At 38.7% G+C, this 21,184-nt stretch overlaps 1 protein-coding gene across 6 annotated transcripts in view; it reads left to right on the top strand.

The window, feature by feature from the left end:
• Positions 1 to 2,818: 2,818 nt before the first annotated feature.
• Positions 2,819 to 21,184, top strand: part of adgrl2a (adhesion G protein-coupled receptor L2a) — a 210,813-nt gene continuing 192,447 nt past the window's right edge. For 3 of the 6 annotated variants that reach the window (XM_029706296.1, XM_029706294.1, XM_029706295.1), the window contains exon 1: positions 2,819 to 4,286. The gene's annotated coding sequence lies outside the window, so the exon portion shown is untranslated. The remainder of the gene's footprint in view (positions 4,287 to 21,184) is intronic. The other 3 variants (XM_029706291.1, XM_029706293.1, XM_029706292.1) reach the window with 1 other exon arrangement.

Genomic DNA, 21,184 nt, shown 5'->3' with positions numbered 1-21,184 from the left:
CCTGGTGAGACTGAGCCTTATACAGCACACTCAACAATGCATGAGACATACTGCACACTGGTGAAAAGAAAAGGAGCTCTCTACCCTAAGCTCTCCCAAGCTCTCTTTATTCCATTGTAACGACAACCACATGAAGGAAAACTATGAAGGACAAATATGGAGTACAAAGTCTAGTGAGTTTGTTTGACATTTAGTTTCATGGGTAGTAACTCCTCTCGTGGGCGTCAGCCAGGAAGTTGTAGCCAACCTGCCTCACTCACCAGTGGACTGAAAACACATGTTTAGCGAGGATTGTGACAGGCACATTCAGTGAAACTGATGGGTAAAAATGGCGGATTAACCCTGCCGTAATGGCAAAGGATTTACCAAGGGAGACAACATTATGCCCTGTTGCCACTCTGAAATGAGCGCTGTGCATAGTTCACTCTCTGCAGTGTGAGGGCAGCTCCACAAGGTACATAAGAAGGGAGGTCAAAGCTCTAAGCTGCTGGGTTGCCCATGGCTCCATAAATATTAACTGAGCCTCCACTGTTTTGAGAGGGCTTCTTTGATTGTGAATCTCCTCGGAGGGTTCGCTATCCGCTGAGAGTACAGCAGGCATCTGACAAAACTTGGTTTGATGCAAACAAATTAATATAGAGAGGTGTTGCATTTGGTTAATGGGTCAAGAAAAGCCAGTAGTTCTATGCAAATATGTTGAAGAGAGAAATAGCATACTTGTAGGCTAGATAGTTTGTTCCTGTTCCATGGTGGAACACATATTTGGAGGTTTGCCCGAGGTATTTTACTTTTACTAGGTGAAATTCTATCCTCAAAGGGTCCTTCATAGATTAAACTTTCAAACCATTTAGTTTACAGTTAGAATGACATCTCTATTGAATTGAGAGTTTTTCAAGTTTATTTCATGGGCTTTCCAGACACAGAACTTTTCACAATGTCAAAAACAATTGTTAACTACATCAATAGTTATCATATGCAGTACCTCTGCCGTTTCATTTAAGGACCAAACAATTGACAGCTGTGCCATATAGATTGCACAATAGTTGGGAATAGATTTTTGATTGACTGATTCCATGGCACATGATTTATGAACTGATACACAAACAACGCTGTATTCAAAACTTAGAGTTCTTCAATTTAAATAATTATACAACATTCTTGCAACCAATAGAATGTTATATATATGGGGATACAACCATCCCAGCTCTGTCCATATGTAGCTTGTTTTTGGTCACAGGTTCAGAAATGGCTGAAGAATTACAACATTTACCTGGAGCTAACTCTGCAAATAGCACTACTGCGTGATTTAAAAAGTCATAGTCTATTGATCAAATATATAAAAATACTCTTAGCAAAAAAAAAAATATTTACAGTCTGTAGAAATTATGAGAATAGAAAGGTTCCTAACTTTTCTGAAACATCAGTGCACAGTTGAAAAATATATGACAAATTGAAATCAAAACTGGATGGTGTTCAGAGATAAAATGTATATAGTATGTATAAGCTGGAAGTAGAAGCCTAAGTGTTGTTGTCCATTAGTTACTCCAATTAGGGGAAGAGTGGTGAGGTTAGGGGAAAATAATAAAGGAAATCAATATAAATGTAATTTAATTATTAAATAAAAAATATATTAAGTCTTTTTTTAAAACTCTGCTAAGATATGCTAGCAGCAATTTGAATTGGAAGCCAACAACAAAGAAACAAGAGGGCAATGTAGTCAGATAACTTATAAACTTGTTAAAAATAATCAGCATTATACACAAGTATCTGTTAACTAAGGTGTGAACTATCTATGGGGCACACAACCTCTACAAATCATTAGCCATCATCATCAAGTAGTCCATGGAGAGACACAGACTTTTTGTGTGCAAATATTTTTGGGAAAAACTATAAGAATTGTCCAAAGAACAATTGAGGGTTCTAAACAAGTCATTGATACTCATGGGAACAAGGGAGCCATATTTATTCTCCTCATGGTTGACAAAATGTCCTCTAAAGTGTGCCCCAACACATATAACCAATATAAAAACAGATAGATACACTTTATCGACATTATCACTAACAAAACATTTTTCATTTACTAGACGTTCTTATCCAGAGCGACTTACAGGAACAATTAGGGTTAAGTGCCTTGCTCAAGGAAACATCGACAGAGTTTTCACGTAGTCGGCTCAGAACCAGCAACCTTAGCTTTCGGTTACTGGCCCAATTCTCTTAACCACTAGGCTACCTGGTAGCCTTCAATAAGGCTTGATTCAATATTGGTGCTACTAGTGTTTTAATTCAGAAAAAAAGTATCTTGAAACTCTGATTTCTCTGTTCCCTCCCTCATTTCTCTGTCTGCAAGCTAGGTGGGCCAAGCAATCAGGTCTGGAAAAAGTTACACTTTAACCCGAGGTGCCCCAAGCATGCACCATTTAAAACATTTCTGTCTGGCAAGTGATTACTTGCAACCAGCATACCACATGCGAGATATCACTGGTATCAAAGCAGTCTGACTTGCCTTGTTAAATAAAGGGTAAATAAAAAATACAAAATTGCTTTTTTAGCCCTTTAAGACTGTCTTGATCTAGTCTCTCTAGTTCTACAGAAACAGTATTCCTTCAAATATGAATGTCTGCCTTTGGATGACCTTTATAACATCTGCTTTCTCTTTTTGTCCCTTAAAAACGGTTGTATAATTATGTAAAATGCTTATGAAAACACAACTATTCCCCTCTCATCCGTTCACCTTCACCTAGTGAATATGACTCAATTTCACATTTCCCTACAACAGTTGAAAGGATGTTTTTATTGAAGCCAGGTGTATACCAGTCTCTTGGTGCCTGATAATGTTCCCGGACTGCATTCCTCAAGCAGATCATAACATTTTCCACAGCATCACGACTGATGGTTGTCACTTAGGAGTTTTTCCTGAGAATACTGATCTTCACTGAAGTTAAATCCCAAATAAGCAAATGAATACGTAAGATAACAATTGAAAAATTATGAAATAGCCAGGTATTGCATTCGTTGATGTATAGGATTCTGAGATAAGATTTGTTTTATTTTTTATAATTAGCCCTTTATTCCATGGTAGCTCAAAAAATAAAACATATTTTTAGATTGCTTGTCATACAGTTTATTGCTATACAATTTGTCACCATTATGCAACAATTCCCAATCACACAATATACATTGTTTAGTTATTGGTCAGCTTTGCCCACCTCTCTCTACAGTAGCAGATCACCTTCCCCCTTGGACTGTTGCAATGGTCTTTTATTGAGGCCAGTTGGAGAAAAAAAATCTCTCTGCACTTTTCTGCTCCTTCCTTTTTTGATGCTCGGTAGTGTTCAAGTAAGAATAAGTCCTCAGTCATTGGTTGAATAGGCTGGACTGCCTATTGTGAGGGGATTGAGCCTCTCCTACACAAAAATAAAATGGAGAAGTAAAATAGTGGCATATATTTATAGATAATCTACTTCACATTTGTACTCTGTTCACTGTAATCTTCTTTGCGACAGTCAGGGCTAAACGGCCGAGCATTAGTCTTCTTGCTGGACATGATAATATGTTTATATGATTCGTTCCTATTGGATGTGTGCGTGTGTCGACTCCGAGTCAGTGTGGATCGGGACTCCGTGTCAGGTTTTGACAGCAGTCCATTCACAGACGACTCTTGCAGAAGGCAGCCTGCCCTGCTGCGACTCACTGCACTGGGCACTGGCTCTGTTTACTGGAAGCCTGCTCCGGTGAATCAAGCAAGTCTCTCAATGCTGTGAGCGGTATCTTTTCCCAAACGCGAGCCCCTTAAACTTTGCAGCACCATTGAACCTCATTCTCTCATCCAGGGGAACTCGGCGTGGATTGACATCAACTGCAGTCTCCTTTTTTTCCTGCAGAGAACAGGTTTCACTGCCTGTTCGCTCTTCTTCACTCTGTCTCTTCGGGTTTCTACTCTGTGGATTGCTGCTTTGACTCCAGGCGAACAGGGGAGCAGAGATTAAATGCTCAAGCAGAACTGTTGATGAGTTAAGACTGAGCAGCACCTTGCCATGGAAGAGTATGTCCGGTCTGGGGGAATGTATGGGCTGAAAGAGGGACAAGCTGCCTGATAAAGCCCTATCTGTCCCAGATAAGTGGAGCATGCATCAGAACTGCAGAGATTCTCTCAACACTGCTGTGTTCTGATCTGCAGAGGAGTTCCTGTTTACAAGACTGCCTGCTTTCTACACACAGCTATTGTCCAACAGATTTTTTTCTGCCTCTGACTTCATCGTAGTTATCGTGACTGTTTTCTCAGAAAGGTAAGGATTGCCTTTAAGAGAACTGCATTTCCCTATTACTTAGGCCTACTATCACTTTACCAACCATATCCAAGAGTAGTTTAATCTCTTGACAAGTCTCTGTCTGTAACTTTCTTGTATCACTTTATTAGGGGAATTGTTTGTCAAGTTCAGATATATACCTTCCAACTCACATATGTGAGGATATCAAGTCATTAATCACACACTACAGTTGTATATTTTACTTTCCCAAACCACAAACAAACCATCTGTAGGCTGCTTGAAATCTTGAGTTATGAAAAACCAAAGAGCAGGTTTGCCATGAATTAGATCTACTTTTAAAGAACAGAACTGTTTGAAATAGGCTAATTAAAATGATCCAAGGGATACCATGGTTAATAGAAAAATGGTTAATAGAAACAACCAGATGTGGATTGATTTGGTCAGCTGCCTCCCTCTCAATTTGACTGAATGGAAACTATTAAAATGAGGCGGGACACGTAAAGCACCATTTAATTGGAATTGAATTTATGCCTTTAAAGTTGTAGATAGAGTTGTGCTTGCTGTTTTTTTCATGTATCCTATCAATGGGTTCCTTGCTTGAATAGGGCTGTATGTTAGCAGTGATCTAAGAATCAATGTGGCTGTGATTCTGGAGAGCAATGAGGCTAATCTCTTTCAGTCTAGCCAGGGCCTTGACTGCTATATTTTGAGAAGGGAAAACTCTAGAATAGCCTATCTTTGCATCATAGTAGACAGACAATATTATGTGTATAACGAGTTAATTAAACTGCAATGCATTGAACTGAAGAACAATATGTAGCCTAATACGACAGGCACTTGATGTTGAAAATGTGAAATAATTGGTTAAAAATATAAATTCCAAGGAAACGACGAGATATCATCTATCTGTGTCTTATTTGAAACACAGTTGCGCACAGTGCCAGTAAAATTAGATAATTTTACTGCACATGCATTTTTTACCAATACCAAAACCATCTTGTCAACCTGCATGTGTTAACGACCGAAGAAAAAGCTAATATGCGGAGCGGAGCTCCTATATTACCCCGGCCAACTCAGCGTCCTAACGGCTGTGTGTGAAGCAGTGGAACAGAGGAGAAAAACGAAATATCGATCATTCATTGTACAGGATACATTTTACTCCAGTCCAGTATTCCCTTTTCTGCCACTAAACTACCAGCACGATTCTCCATTCTGTCATATTTTGTAAGGCGTTACGCCTGATGTGAAAGGCTAATGAAAGTTCCTAACTGGATTTGATATCAATCATATGCACTTGTTTCTGCGTGCGATCAGCCAGCGTTAGAGATGGCAATGACAAAATAAAGGTTAGTCATTAGCATAATAAGTAGGCTTACTCATTGATGAAGATTTAAAAAAAAAAGTTTTTATATTGATAAAAATATGTCAGTAATCCAACGTCTCAATATATATTAATTTATATAAATATGAATAAACCTACCTCAGATGAAGCTATATGCTATAGCTGATCATCTAGAATGGCTAACTGTATTTTATTGTCTTAGTTTATAAATGCAATAATATATAAATAGAATAATACTTTAGTCCTTTGCAAATAGGCTCTAGTCCATCTATCTCATCAGTCCCATAGGGTAAAATGTAACTTTATTTTTGGCTGCAAACAGGGTAGGTCAAATGATGCAACTAATATTATAACTCAACTGTGAAGTTGTTTGAACAGAGTGTGTGCGAACAAAATCTGCACTCTTATTAGATTATTTGAGGCACATTGCTACTCTTCTTCCCCAGCCCCTTTCATAAAGGGGGATGCCATTTCACATGTTTCTGCACAAAATGTTTGAATTAATGCAAGTACACATTTTTACTGGTTGAAGGAATAGATTAGCAAATGACAGTGGTCACAACTCTTGCTCGATGGAAAGAACTCCAGCCTTGTAACCAATAGGGTTAGCTGATGCCGAAAGGGTAGGGGGAGTGTGAGTTAGTAAAATGGGAGGTGAAGTTGTAGCCCGTCTCTACCCCTTTTATTGTGTTTCTATGTGAAAACACAATTTACCTGCTTTTTTGTTTGCCAGTTGAATGATATTTTCACGGGAACATGTAATAATGTCTTTCTAGTTTTATTTCCACTCAACTGCAATACTGGTTGTTTTGATATTCTACATTTTTGATCTATTATTTTGTATTAGTTGAGGATTATGAATGTAATACATCTGCAGAATAGGTATAGGCATATACATTTTATGAACAGAGAGAGTATCTGGTTAACTGTCAGAAGCTTGTTGAAAAGAGTACCATTAGATACATTTCAAGCTGTTGCGAATCATACACCCATGTATAGCTTAGGCCATTTATAGGCTTCTCAGTGGTTTCTCATGTGTTGGTCTATTTTATGTCTTTTAGCTCTATGCAATCACACTTTCCCGAGCCAATGTGCCTTTATAAGCGTGGTATTGTTTCATTCAAACCAACAGTCGCTTTTTGGACCCAGTCTTGTGTCAGAGGGAGTGCGTCCTGTTTCAAAGAACTGCAGCTGTTGATGTACCAGAGCCCGAATTGCTCCTCTGCCTCTCTGTTCATTTCCACTCACAGATCAATAGACTCAGTGTAGTTCTCTATGGATTTAGGGGACCAAACTGGTACATATTATTATTAGCTCTCTATTCTTGATTGCAGCTGTAGCCTACATTATTGTTATCAAGCAAAAATAGTAAAGTGTTAATTTTAACCTCATAGAGACTGTATTTGAGGAGAAGTAGCACATACTGTACACTATCATATTGTGAAGGCTAGAAAAATCAAGAACCACTATTAATGTTTATATTTAATATTTTTGAATAGATAACACTAAATGCCAAGATAAAGCTTCTCAGGTATGATTGAGTGGCATGCTAGAGCATCTCCTCCACTTCAATGGGATCATGTAGATGATTTTGCGTCTCCTACAGTTTTGAAGCTACACAACCAAACTAGATAGCCTAATCTGTTATGACTGTATTGAGGCAATGCACTATTGATTTTGGAGTTGTATTTGTACTGTGACCCCTTTGTGCACACTGGCTAAAATGTTTTATTCTTACTGAACTGAACCCACATTCAGAATGTGACCGTAGTCACATTGGGGCTTTGTTTGACTAGGCTCCTCCAAATAAAGTGGTGTGAAAGTGCTGCTGTGCTTTTTACGAATGCTGTCCAGAATGGCCCGGAGCTGTGCTGTTGCTTTTATTCACAATGTAAGGAACACCAGATTGACACAGGTCAAGAGTACATGCATTCACAGAGTTAAATTGACTTCCTCCGCAAGTAAAATGACACACAATGAGCCCTTCAACGGACACTCAATTATGGTTAATATGTTATCTGTCTTGTACAAAGAGGCGTTTTCGGACACAATCATTTCTGTTGCTGTTTCTCCTATATGGAGCCCTACTGTGCGGATAATCACTCGCCATTAAATGGAAAAAACGAGGTTGTAAAAAGGGCTAAGGCAAATTGTATGTAATGCGCAGGTCTTTGGGCCAAAATACCTCCCCTTTTATGACTGATTTTATTTTACTATTGGCAATCAGTAAAACACTATGAGCCAGGGTGTTCCCCTCCCTGCTATTTTATGAAACATTTGTTTCCACTTGCCAAAGGCTTCTGTAGCAGTGGATAATTATTTACCTTCTGAAATGGCAGGTAAAACTTTCTGCTTGCCTTATTAATTTCCTTCCAGGGACATGACATAGCATGTACAATGGTAACAATAAATAAGGGTCAATTTAGACCCGTGAAAGAAATAGTGAGGATATTGTTCTATGGCTTCTATATTGTTTTTCCACTGGTCAAGTGGTAGGCATCCTTAGCTTATCTAGCATCTATTTTTCATTAGTTTGCCCCTTTTGGTGCTCCTCTGAATAGGATTCTGGAAATAAAACGGAAACACAAAGATCTTAAAGGCATAGCTGTAAAACTCATGGCTCGTGGCATAAAACAGCTCTTAAGCAAAACAAATATTTTTTGTTACTGGTTGTGGCCAACTAAATATATTTTACAGAACCATATTGCATACGTTAGGCATCTCTTTTTCTTGAATAGAACATGTAGTGTGTCATAAGCGGGAGGCATAAGTGTAACCAATGAGATAGTTATATTTTCTCTTGTGTCGTATATTCACAGGATTTTGTCAGCTTTGACAGAAATAATGCAAAAATGTTCTGTCAAACATGTAACTTAATTAACTATGTCATTATCAACAAATAATGAAAATAATGAAAATAATAATATGAATTACTGTTATTATTATATATAAGTACAACTAAATAGAAAAAATGATTTTGTATTTGTTTTCAATTAAATAATAATGAAGACTGAATATAGACACAAAATAAAATATGTCTGTAAATACGCATGTGCACACACACACACACACACACACACACACACACACACACACACACACACACACACACACACACACACACATATCTCACTTTTGGTGGTACGTGCACTAAAGTTGTCATTCTCAGCCCGAGCCTGACCACCCAGTTGGGTTTCGGGCTTGCCGTGTTGTGTTAAGAAATAAAAAAACACCTTTTAGACTACTACGGCTCTCTCTCAGCTGCAGCAGCCACTAATGGCACCAGGATTCCAATAATGGTTGGGCCAGGGAAATTTGATCAAATTGATGATGAAATGTATTTTTCTGATGATTGAAATGTTTTGAATAGTGATACGAATAGACTGGAGTGCACTCAGGAGAATGATGATCCACAAGAACACGACAGGCAGGGCATCGCAGTATCAGGAGAAGCCCATATTCCAATGGCATCTGTTAACACCCATACATCCTAACAAAATACACCCTATGACTGCCCTGCTAATGTGCCTTGCTGGACCTTGTAAACAGCTACCTTTTAAATACAAGATTGTATTTAATTACTGAGAAATGCGGTATGACAAACAGAGGATAGCGACAGAGTTAAATTTCATGCTCAGAGCCGTCATTACCCTAGCTAGATCAGGGATGGGCAACTTTAATGGGGTAAAAAGGCGGCCACAAAATCTGAAATCATCATGAGGGGCCGCAGTGGCTCGCGGGTCTGCCTACCCACATCCATACCCACACATAAGTTAAATGTTGTTGGGGGCCCTCACCCATCTAGCGAGCAAAAGAGTTTAGCGGCCCCCCCTCTTGACAGCGGAGATTTTTTTTTTACGTTTTAGAGTTATTTTCCTGCAATTGCCATGGGTGTAAAGAAAATGTTGCAGTTGTAAAGCAAGTTTGCTGCAATTCTACTAATTTTGTCGTGGGTTGGAGGGAAAATTAGCAGTTTTACAGATAATTTCCTAAAATTCTACATATTTTACTATAGGATGTAGAGAAATGTTTGCAGGTTTTTATATGATTTCTGAGTGCGAGTGACTAACAAAATCAATGGGTAATTTGACCATGATTAGTAGAAGTTTAGATAGCTGGCTAGACTAATTTACCAATCTAAAAAATGTTTGCTGACATGGGATAATTGAGTGACTGTCAGTGACTGACATAACAAGAGAAAAATTGCTGATGCACAACCATATTTCGGAATTGCACCTTATGTGATCAGAAGGGATTTCCTGTGCCCTGGATCATACAGCACACTCAGTACTGTGCCCTCAAACAGAGACGGTCCTTGGAAAAGCTGCTCTTGACAAAGATGCATTGTTGAGGTTAGCCTATAACCCACTGCACTGAGTGGCTACATCTTGAATACAGTGAGGGAGCTTGTAACAAGGCGGCAACTGTCAAAGCTAGACCTGCTGCTTTCTCGGTAAGAGGCACTCTGTCTCTCTGTTGACCATATAGCGGTATCACTCTTCTATCCCTGACAAAACAGAAGCTATATAGACGGTGGGTCAACTCAAGAGGAATTTCCAGGGGAAATGCTGAAAAACAGAGGACAAATGCCACTCCCAATAGAGATGTGTAAACGCCCAACTGAAGCCATTTTTTAAAAATCTCAATATTAAATATTTTCTGGGTAACAATTAAGTACCTTACTGTGATTATGTTTTACCATTTCAATTTAAAACAAACAAAAATAGCTTCTTAGCAATGAATGATTTTCTCAAGCAAGAATTTCAGACTGTCTGGGAGTGGTCTAAGTGGAGAAGGGAAAATGAAAAACTAGCTGTCATTGGCAGAGAGGTTTGGAATTCTCTTTCTTATTGGTCTATTAACTAATTTACCACCTGGTGATGTCACCAGGCAGGCCAAAACTCCATCCCATAAAAACAGGCTGAAATTTCTGCCTGCCTTTTCAAACAACTCTTAGACAAAAAAGGCATTATTATAATTTTCTAAATTTCACAGTATTATTCCAACCTCATAATGTTGAAATATATACAAAACACAGGCGAATCACGTTTTTGACTGCACTGGGCCTTTAAGTGAAATATCGGCCTTTGGGGAGGTGAGATTTAGTTCCATTTGAGCCTGAATGTAATTTTTCCCTCTACACAACATAGCTGGCAATGAGACTGTGAAGTAAAAACTGACCTCCATTGGACTGAACTATTTGTTCTGTCCTGTACCTCAATATATTTGGTGTTGATGTTGTGTGCAATAATTGTTTCACATAATTTTTGAATGACTACATCATCCCTGTACCCCACACATACAATTATCTGTAAGGTCGCTCTGTTGAGCAGTGAATTTCAAACACAGATTTAACCGCAAAGACCAGGGAGGTTTTCCAATGCCTCGCAAAGGGCACCTATTGGTAGATGGGTAAAAATGAAGAAAAAAAACAGACATTGAATATCCCTTTCAGCATGGTGAAGCTAATAATTACACTTTGGATGGTGTATCAATACACCCAGTCACTACCATGATACGGGTGTCTTTCTTAACTCAGTTGCCGGAGAGGAAGGAAACCGCCCAGGGATTTCACCATGAGGCCAATGGTGACATTATAACAGTTAAAGAGTTTAATGGCTGTGATAGGAGAAAACTGAGGAAGGATCAACAACGTTGTAATTACTGGACAATACTAACCTAAATGACATAGTGAAAAGAAGGAAGCCAGTACAGAATAAAAATATTCAAAAACATGCATCCTGTTTGCAATAAGGAACTAAAGTAAAATGGCAAAAAAATGTGGCAAAGAAATAAACATTATGTACTGAATACAAAGCATTATACAAAGAATAGTACCACTATTCAAATTTTCAAGCATGGTGGTGGCTGCAACAAGGACTAGGGAGTTGTACTTATAAAAAGAAATGGAATAGAGCTAAGCAAAGGTAAAATCCTAGAGGAAACCACGGTTCAGTCTGCTTTCCAAAAGACACTGGGAGACAAATTCACCTTTCAGCAGGAAAATAACCTAAAACACAAGGCCAAATATACACTGTAGTTGCTTACCAAGATGACATTGAATGTTTCTGGGTGGCCTAGTTACAGTTTTGACTTAAATCGTCTTGAAAATCGATGGCTGTCTAGCAATGATCAACAACCAACTTGACAGAGCTTGAAGACGTTTTTGAAGAATAACGTGCAAATATTGTACAATCCAGGTGTGAAAAGACTCACAGCTGTAATCGCTGCCAAAGTTGTAACATGAATTGACTCAGGGGTGTGAATACTTGTGCAAATGAGATATTTCTGTGTTTCATTTTCAATACATTTGCAAAAATGTCAAAAAACAAGTTTTCACTTTGTCATTATGGGGTATTGTGTGTAGATGGGAGATACATTTTTTAAAATTCAGGCTGTTACACAACAAAATGTGGAATAACTCAATGGGCATGAATACTTTCTGAAGGCACTTTAGACAAGAAACTTTAACCAATTTTAAATCCACTGTAATTTGTTGTGGCCTCACATTAGCTAGCTAGCAATATTTAAATAATTTTAATTTAAAATGCAGTTAGAGGCTATAATGATGGCCATTTCTCTGTTGTAGCATAATACAATGGATCTAATGTTGTAACAAAACAATGGACAGTAGTGAGGTTATGGTTCATATTAAACAACTGAAATAAAGTGCCACATTAGCGACAAATGTTACAACATTGCGACAAATACACCCCAGTGTGATTAAGCAGTACAAAAGTGGTAGACTGGCACTACAACATGCCCACTATCCTGCCAGGTCTAAATCCCTAGTTAGGCATGTGAAAAGAAACACAGAGACCCAAGGAGCAGGGCTGCATTGAATGCAGATTGTGTCGGATTAACACGGGGAAGATTGAGCGATTGTGGCCGTGGTGACTTTCCTGTACGGCTTTGCTTGTACAGCTGCACCAGGCCTGGCATCGTACTGACGCTTGCCCAGAAAAAAAGCTATATTTGGGTTTATCTGTCTGACAGTTAGATTTTCAGTATTATAAAAGAAAATTGTATCAGTTGGAATATCAAAATGTACAAAGCTTCTTGTATGTTCCAAAAGTGTATTTGAAAAACGATGTGATGAACCTACACTCAGAATGTATGCCTCCCTCCAAATAAAGTGTGAAACATTAGTAGGTGGTATTTCTGTCACAAAATCACACAAACTATGACTTCTTTTATCATTCGGGGGACTTGTTTGCTGAATAGTGATTCACCTCCTACTTGGTTGGTTGTAATTAAATATGGTATGAGAAATATAACCCCTACCACCACACACCTGGCATTATCATCTGAACTGAGCCACATGTCTCATGCCTGAGTTGGTATTACCATTAACATCCTTTAAGACATGGAATAAACAATGCACTCTTTTTGTTTGTCTTATTGCACTTCTTTCAGTTAGAAAATTGGAGATTACCATAAATATTAAACTTTTACACTAAATTAGGTTTAGTTGTATATGAATGCTTATTGTGCGCAAAGGATTTGTTACACTTGAGTGAGCACTGAATTAAAATATATAGGCTATTGTCAGTAACATGCAACATGAACATCCCCTTTCTATATCCCCTGCAGCAACTGGTGTAAGCCATGCAATTGGGTAGTTGATGGAATAAAATACTATTAAAAAAAAGAGAGACAAAAAGAGGGGAAGCAGGGTTGTATTTTTGTCCTTGCAGAGCTGCACTGGTTGCCGCTCGTGGCATTTCCATCATTCATCACCTCGAGCTGATAACTAGCAAGTCTGGAGCGAGCTGACAGGATGCATCCAGCCCCCATTACCATCAGAAATAGGTCCAGCAGGCCCTAGGGCAGCCAAGGAGCCACAGCTCCAAAAGGGAGCCTGTTCAAAGTCTCTAAAAAGTTGGCTTTGTTGTGCCAGATAACATCTAGGATTGGCGCAGGCACCTTTTTTGCATTGCCTGAGAGATCCTCCTGTTGTTAACCCTGTAGCCTTTACTAAATTAACAGCGTTGTGGAAATGTAGCCTCGAGAACTTGATGAATCTGACCATTAGCAAAAGTTGTAAACATTTTGGATCTAAGACATGCTACACAAAACCTACATACCTAAGTGCATTAGTCAAAAAGGGGACATTTGTCACACTTTGTATTTTTTACATTGTTGTTTTTCCGATTTACATTGTAGGCCAGGGATAAAATAATGTAGTGTAGCCTTTTTATATCCTTGACATTTGTGGACTTTCAGATTTCTCAGAGAAATGTTCTAATAAGGTGCTGATATTTGCATGATTCACAACTGGAGCATGCACCAGTAGCCTGAAACAAAATGCTAATTGATGTTACATACACTACCGTTCAAACGTTTGGGGTCACTTAGAAATGTCCTTGTTTTTGAAAGAAAAGCATATTTTCTGTCCATTAAAATAACATCAAATTGTTCAGAAATACAGTGTAGACATTGTTAATGTTGTAAATTACTATTGTAGCTGGAAATGGCAGATTTTTAATGGAATATCTACATAGGCGTACAGAGGCCCATTATCAGTAACCATCACTCCTGTCACGTTCGCATGAATTATTCGGGAGACAGGCGCAGGAATGCGTAATAGTTTTTTTTATTGAGCCCAAATTACGGCGTGCCGAGTAAAGGCACGGGGACGAAGACCAAACAAACACGTAACAAAACACAGGGTAGAAACCCAAAACAAAAGAGCGAGGAGTACCTTGAATAAATAACACGCGCACAATGATTAACACACGGGACAAGACCCGTAATAATTTGCGGAATCCACAATGGCACGAAAGCCAAAACACATAGCACAGGTACTCACACGCATCTACCGACATTGTAACAATAATTGACAGCCCTATGGAAACCAAAGGGCACACTGATACAAGTAATAATCAGTGGGAATAGAGGACAGGTGTGCGTAATGAAAGTTCCGGAGAGATCCGTGACAACTCCTGTGTTCCAATGGCACGTTGTGTTAGCTAATCCAAGTTTATAATTTTAAAAGGCTAATTGATCATTAGAAAACCCTTTTGAAATTATGTTAGCACAGCTGTAAACTGTTGTTCTGATTAAGGAAGGAATAAAACTGGCCTTCTTTAGACTAGTTGAGTATCTGGAGCATCTTCATTTGTGGGTGAAAATCGTCAGTCTATTCTTGTTCTGAGAAATGAAGGCTATTCCATGCGAGAAATTTCCAAGAAACTAAAAATCTCGCACAACGCTGTGTACTACTCCCTTCACAGAACAGCGCAAACAGGCTTAAACCAGAATAGAAACAGGAGTGGGAGGCCCCGGTGCACAACTGAGCAAGAGGACAAGTACATTAGAGGGTCTAGTTTGAGAAACAGACACCTCACAAGTCCTCAACTGGCAGCTTCATTAAATAGTACCCACGCAAACACCAGTCTCAACATCAACAGTGAAGAGGCGACTCCGGGATGCTGGCCTTCTAAGCAGAGTTCCTCTGTCCAGTGTCTGTGTTCTTTTGCCCATCTTAATCTTTTCTTGTTATTGGCCAGTCTGAGATTTGTTATTTTCTTTGCAACTCTGCCTAGAAGGCCAGCATCCCGGAGTCGCTTCTTAACTCTTGATGTTGAAACTGGTGTTTTGCGGGTACTATTTAATGAAACTGCCAGTTGAGGACTTGTGAGGTGTCTGTTTCTCAAACTAGACCCTCTAATGTACTTGTCCTCTTGCTCAGTTGTGCACCGGGGCCTCCCACTCCTCTTTCTATTCTGGTTAGAGTCAGTTTGCGCTGTTCTGTGAAGGGAGTAGTACACAGCATTGTACGTGATCTTCAGTTTCTTGGCAATTTCTCACATAGAATTGCCTTCATTTCTCAGAAAAAGAATAGACTGACGAGTTTCAGAATAAAGGTCTTTGTTTCTGGCCATTTTGAGCCTGTGATCGAACCCACGGATGCTGATGCTCCAGATACTCAACTAGTCTATAGAAGTCCAGTTTAATTGCATCTTTAATCAGAACAACAGTTTTCAGATGTGCTAACATAATTGCAAAAGGGTTTTCTAATGATCAATTAACCTTTTAAAATGATAAACTTGGATTATCTAACACAATGTGCTATTGGAACGCAGGAGTGATGGTTGCTGATAATGGGCCTCTGTATGCCTATGTAGATATTCCATAAAAAAATATGCTGTTTCCAGCTACAGTAGTCATTTACAACATTAACAATGTCTACATTGTATTTCTGATCAATCTGATGTTATTTTAATGGACAAAAAATGTTTCAAAAACATGAACATTTCTAAGTGACCCCAAACGTTTGAACGGTAGTGTATGTCAATTGCAGATGTCAACATTGTCATTTTTTTCTAATGTTACTGAAGTTAAGTTGTGTTGCTGATGTGCTTAGCCTAAGTGTAAATACATATGGGGACATACTGTTTGTCGATTTTCATTTTTTACTTCATACCATTCCATCTCTGTTTTTTGCCAGATAGAAGAGGTTTTAATTCACTTTAGGTTTACAGCTATAGGGGTCACTGGTCTGCACTAAGGATGGTTACTGTAGTTATGATTCTACATTGAATCAGTGTGGAATTTCTCAGTGTTTGCATTCTGGTGTGATGAATTCTCAATTTTATTAAACTATCACACCATGTTCAAGTCATACCATTAGGAACCAAGTAGACAAAGAGAAAGCATTGTGGAACATGTCAACAAAGACAATTCAAGTATTGTGTTTGTGGGGAATCTTGGGTTGGGTCCTATTTAAGCAATTGCCTTTGTCAAAGCCACATTAGTCCTGTAATTAGATTATCTTCTATCGCCGTGGCTTAGTACATTTTGTTGTTCTGTGAATGCCTCTCTTGTGTCAAGAAACATTTAAATAGATATCTCACAGGGAGCCTGTTGTCTTGTGAGGAGATTTCCACCACTAAAGAAGGACCATTATCGAGGTATTACCCTCTCTCACAGCATGGTGCTCTGTTATCACACTTCCTCCATATTCATATGGAGTTTTTAACTCCCTATTATAATTTTGTATAATTTAGAGCTGTGGTAATTACACTTCAGTGGATTACCTGTGCAGAGATACCAGAGATGGCAATCTATACCTCATGCTGGCTCGGCGTAGCAGTTCAAAGGTACGACCTAGACTGAAATTTTATCAGTTTGTATAACACAGAATGGGTCAACCTTTCAGGATTTGTTTGGGAATTTGAATTCCTTTGGTATTCAAAAGGAGAGGGTTTATGACAGGAAAGATAATTTTCCCGGTATATTTTTTCTCCAATTCGCTTTCAGTTTGATGTATCATCCTCTGTGTCTTTGGATTTGCCGACTTTGGTCCAGTTACTCTGAGTCGTTTGTTTCCCCTCCTTTGTTATCACAAAAGAGCAAACACATCTTAAACATACACAAGGTGCAGAAGCAGTGATTGCTGTATCGGTTGTCCTGCTGTGGGTGGTAGAGGGCGATAACGTTGCCAGTAAGCCATGTACATTAGAATAATTTTTTATCACGCCAAGACTCTGATTCTTGGAAAGATTATTTTCCATTGAAGGGAGGCACGTCCTTTTGAAAGGAAATATTTTTGCATGACTGACGTTGTAGCTTTAACAAAAGGGATTGGAAATAAGATGCTAACACTCAATATATATCTGCTATATTGTAAAAATGTATATCAATGAAATGGAATGTGGCTGTTTAATATCGTAGGTTGCAATATGTGTCATGTTTGTTTATTGTTCAGCCCTTTGGTTATATAACAACATGTAATACAGCAATTATAGTAAATTGTTTTCAGTTTCATAGAGCACTGACAATGTATTCTGTTTAAGTTTTATGCATGTGGAAAAACCAATCCATTCTCACTATAATTTTATGGAAAAGCCCACAATGTTTACACCTTGAAGATAACACAGCTGAAACTATTTCAACATTTTATGACCTCCTCTTTGTTTACAGACGATGAGTTGTTGCAACCCAGTCAGTCTACAGTAGGCCTAGACACACAACTGGGCCCCACTCTGTTACAGTTATGCAGACGGGCGTGCTCAATGAGCCAATCCAAGAATGTTTGCATCACAATCGTTCGTATAACACTGGGTGAACACATGTTAATGAACATGTAACTGCTCAGATGAAAGCTCAGTCCAAAAGCTGCTCTCTGTCACAACCCAAGGCAGAGGGCAACAAGCACTGATACTGATCGAACATGGCCTTAAATATGATGTAAATTAATTGATATAGCTCCACAACCAAACCAGTTTAAAATGACTGCATTGAATGAATGAGTAATTATGATTTTACAGTGCCTAAAATCTGTTATAATAGTTTTTCCTTTACAAAAATATACTTCATGTTGTACGGTGCATTGGAGAGGCAAACCATTCATTTGCAAGCAACAGTATCTTAAAAAAAGGTAAATATACCTTCACAAGGTTTAACAAGTTGCATTACCTGTTAGTCAATATTTAGGGCTGACAACTGCTTGCTCTCAAGAAATACTACACAAACTTCTTTTGTCTCCCGGTTTCCTGATGAGAGCCAACCTGTGCTATTCTACCTTGTTTAGCATGCAATGACATGCAACACTTCCCTTGTCTCACGAAGGCATTCATGTCGTCTTTTGAGATTGAAAATAGATGCTACAGCAGCGAGAAAATGTAGAGGGTGAAGTTTGACGTTTCTGCTCCAGTGCTGGCTCAATGTGTTTGTGTTGCTGCTCTGAGGGAAAGGTCCTTGCTCTGCTGTCTATTTTAGTAAGGGCTAAGATTATAGCATCCCTCATTTTGCTTTTGTTTGTCCTTCCTCAGAGCCATAGGAAGGATCAAAGCCTCAATTAGATAGTGTGCCAGGACAGGAAAACTGGAGTATAATGTGTAATCTTAAAGAATTAGCACACCTTCCTAAACTATTGTTTTGCCTATACTGTACACCACACTTCTGTGCACTTCATATATACAATCATATCACTCTATAGTGTCTCCTACCATACCCTTTTTCTTTTTTGTCTTCCAGTGATAGAAAAGATTTGTCTGAATGGAGATAAATTGGCTGCTTACCTACTTGCTCCACATCCATTCTAGATGTTGCTTTTACGAGTCATCGTCTGTGTTACGTTTTTCATGTTTAGTGTTGCCACCCACCATCTTAAAAATTAACCTTCCTGTTGAATAATGCCTCACGATCATGGTGAATTATTGATGGGCCTGGTCCTAAATAGAGGGACAGAGCAGGCTTTTTACCCATTCATCTACTCATTTTCATCCTGTTGTACAGAGAGATTAAAGCTGCTCACTGGTGCAATTAATGGTAAAGGTAACCACACTTCCACTTGCATGGAGGAAAAAAACAAGTATTGTGAACCTAACGGTATACTTTTTCAGTGTCAACACTATCTACTGTCGTTTTGTGACACTAAGTATTATGTGTTCTCTCTGTGTACTGTATACAACTAATGTGTTGTATCCGCGTGGCAAATTAAAACTCAGACAGCCTTGGCGATTTGCCATAGCCTTGGAAGTTCTCTCTCTGACCGGGTTGTTATTAGATGTTGAAGTTTGATTCGGGAATACGTCAGCAGAGATGAAGTGGACAACATTGACCCGACACCCAGTATTTTGTGCCAAGTGCCTGTCTGACTTTGTCTTCACCAATACCGCATTGTATCATTTTTTAATGAGCGCAACACTGATGCATTCCGCTGAAATTGAGAAGATGAGCTAAGGAGAACTTGGCTGGGCCAACTGCCGAGCTTCATTTTGTGATCCCTGATTTGTTATGACTAATTTAGGCACAGCATCATGGCACAATGGATCATAGGACAAACGCCTCTGTTGTGCTCATGAAATGCTCTCTAAACAGAAATCCTACAAAATATATCCACATTGGGTTGTCTGTCTCCCTGCATCCACAATGTTATACTGAGAGTATTCCATGCACTTTCCATGCTCTATCTGTCTTTTTCAAGGAGAAATGTATAGTATCAAGGACTTATTGGAGTTGATTGGCAGGTACTATCGCCATGAGACACCTATATAATGGTGGGCCTCACATTTCTGACCTCCTTATTTATCTTCCTGTATTAATGTCAGCCTATTAATTCCTGAGCTGAGAAGCATTGACAATGGCACCATCTGACAGCTATGGCAGAACAATTCTTATCTTCTTTGTCTTGAAAGGAATAGTTTTGTGCTATCAGTAAATGGAAATTACATTTTCAAATTTCATTTGCTATAATCCACTTCACTTCCACTAAAACATCAAAATGACCACTAATAATGTATGGAACCTGTATTAAAACTTGTTACCATCTCAAATCATCTAGCTATAATCTACATGGAGAGACAGGTATAGGCATCTCTCAGAACTAATAGGGTTTTCTGTTGCATTGCTAAAATGATTATGGGGTTATGGATTCCATACTAGTGGGAGAAAGGGCAAAAAAACACAAACCATGTTATGGTACAGCCCAATAATATTTTACAAAAAAATACACATATTTCCATGCTGAACCAGAGAAGATACTTGAACCACTGTTTGGGATCAGAATGTAGACATATGATATTGTATGTAATAGAGATGGTGTAGATTTCCCATCAATATGTTTATTCCTGGTTTATTGTTGACTTGTATTAACTAAGTGAATTCGTACTTAGTTATATGTCTTGCTCATCCAAGACATATTTTGGTTAGTGGCCTTTTTCCTTTTTCTCCCCCAATGTTTAATTAATGACCTATCTTAGGTCATGATTGTTTTATTTAGTAGCCATATGTCCTGACCAATGGGGAATGCTCTAATCGATTAATTGAATGGCCAGTAAAAATGATTTATGGAGAGAACACAAAGAGCAATGGGCGGTACAGTTCCAACCTTAGAGATGTGTTCACTGTGTATTCTACACTACTGTATCATTCTCTATGGTGGAGGTGTAGCAAAACTGAATGGTTACTCTTCGCTACATTCAGAGAAAAATTCCAATATTTAGTTATATTCTGAAAAAACTGTGTTCATATACTCTGAGATGATTAAGTAAAGCTAGTTAATAACTGAGAATGGGAAAAGACTTAACTGACTCAGATCTCTGAGTTGTAGATTAGTGTCTTCGATTGCATGACAGTGCGAATTGTCATTGTTTTAGAAGCAAAATGGAGGAGCAGTATTTTATTTTTGTCCTGAAAAGACAGCTCTGACTACTGCAATATGTTTTGGATAAGGGAGAGGGGCGTAATGAATTGTTAGCTAATCATTTTTTACTGGACTAGTGAAAATGTACACACACAACATTTATATAAGAGATTGTACGCCATCTGTTGCGACATTTTATTTTCCTAAAATAGTGTAGTGACCCAATTTACAACTGCTACTTCAGAAAAGTATACTTTTTTGGTTTTGCTTTGTGTGCCCCCTTCCCTTCTCATCCCTCCCAGAATAGCTGTAGCAAAGCTGTTCTGGTGAGCAGTGTGTGTTTGACCTAGTATTTCGCCATGATGATCTCTGTCAGGGTCATGGGGCTGTGTTCAGGGGCAACAGCAGTCGCACTGTGTATTGGTTGTGGTGTCAGTCATGCTCCTTGTTCTGACTCTGCTCCATGCTGTTCTCAATCAT

This window comes from Salmo trutta, chromosome 22 (genome assembly GCF_901001165.1).
Source record: "Salmo trutta chromosome 22, fSalTru1.1, whole genome shotgun sequence".
NCBI classification, from domain to species: Eukaryota; Metazoa; Chordata; class Actinopteri; order Salmoniformes; family Salmonidae; genus Salmo; species Salmo trutta.
This window is presented reverse-complemented; position numbering and strand designations above follow the sequence as displayed.